The sequence below is a fragment of the Parambassis ranga genome, unplaced genomic scaffold (genome assembly GCF_900634625.1).
Source record: "Parambassis ranga unplaced genomic scaffold, fParRan2.1 scaffold_21_arrow_ctg1, whole genome shotgun sequence".
Taxonomy (NCBI): Eukaryota; Metazoa; Chordata; class Actinopteri; family Ambassidae; genus Parambassis; species Parambassis ranga.
The window spans coordinates 7,038,253-7,039,752 of record NW_021144767.1 but is presented as its reverse complement, the minus strand read 5'-3'; the positions used below and the strand labels follow the sequence as shown (position 1 = coordinate 7,039,752).

General features: G+C 45.8%; 1 non-coding gene across 1 annotated transcript; it reads right to left on the bottom strand.

Moving 5' to 3' along the window:
• Positions 1-582: 582 nt before the first annotated feature.
• trnaa-agc (transfer RNA alanine (anticodon AGC)) lies at positions 583-655 on the bottom strand. Its single transcript has one exon. It is a non-coding gene; the product is annotated as a tRNA-Ala (tRNA).
• Between the last annotated feature and the right edge of the window lie 845 nt (positions 656-1,500).

Genomic DNA, 1,500 nt, shown 5'->3' with positions numbered 1-1,500 from the left:
CTTTATGTGGAGGAGGGATTGATTTTGGAATGAGGAGGCTGCAGCCTGCGATTCCACCACTAGATGTCAGCATTGCACAGCATTGGTGGTTCAGTTCAGATTGAGAGAATGCAAAGTGTGCAAAGCTGTCATCAAAGCAAAAGCTGGCTGCTTGGAAGAATGTCAAACATCAAACATATTCTGCTTGGTTTAACACTGTTTGTTCACTACGTCATTCCACATGTGTTCCTTCATAGCTCTGATGTCTTCAGGATGAATCTACAATGTAGAAAGTCATAAAAAAAAACAAACCACTGAGTGACTTTTGACTGGTACTTGTCATCATATGTCCTAACCAGCAGGGGGAGCACTGATCATAAACTCTCTGTCTCACATGTTATTGTCATGTGTTTTTATGGAAGCTGCTGACTGTTGTTTTCTTGCTTCTCTCTGTAAACAGCTTGTAAACAGCAGCTTCCCTGAGGGGAAACTCAGCTAATAAATGATGCTGTAACCTCTGGGACTTGATCTGCTGGGTGGGAGTCCACTACATTCCATCCATCCTCATCCATCCAGCTACACCCTCCCTCCTAAAATGCAGGCTGGAGGATGCGGGCATCGATCCCACTACCTCTCGCATGCTAAGCGAGCGCTCTACCATTTGAGCTAATCCCCCTTGTACAAAGGGTCAATTGCAAGTCAATCAGGACTCACTGCACTACGAAGTGCACTAGTGAAGTATTGGAAGCATCAGACTTTTAATCTGAGGGTCCAGGGTTCAAGTCCCTGTTTGGGCAGAACATTTGTACTCCCTCTTGCTTGTACTCCCCTTCCCTCTCTGTTAATGTGCTTGGACAGAGCTCTGTGAACAGCCAGCCTCTTTGTGTCTTGCCCTCCTTGTGCAAGGTGTCAATGGTCGTCTTTTGGGCAACTGTCAAGTCAGCAGTCTTCCCCGTGGTTGTGCAGCCTACAGAACTAGACTGAGACCATTTAAAGGCCTTTGCAGGTGTTTTGAGTTCATTATCTGGTTAGAGTGGCTCCAGGTGTCTTATATTATTATTATTATTATTATTAATATTGAACCTTTTCACATTCTCATTTCCTGACCTACTGAATGTGGGTTTTCCATTAATGCCTACAGCTGGACCAATGCACAGACTGTGGACTTCTCCATAGACTGATCTGTGTAGATAGGACACCAGTATTACTGTCCAAACTGTCTTAAGTTGGAATGTTTATGACACCATCAACTGATGATCCTGTGTCAGAACGTTGACCTTAAAATATGAAACGACGAGGATGGGATTCAAACCCACGCGTGCACAATGGATTAGCAGTCCCAATTCCAATCTCCTCGGCCTATCGCGTACGCCGCCGTCCAATGTAAGATTGGATTTCATCCAATCGCGCGGCGCGACGACGCTCGACAGCGTCAATGGCAGCGCGCATTTCCATTCTACATTGGATGACGTAGCGAGTCCATAGCAACCGTTTCCAGTCAGTCGGTCATCTACGACGAAG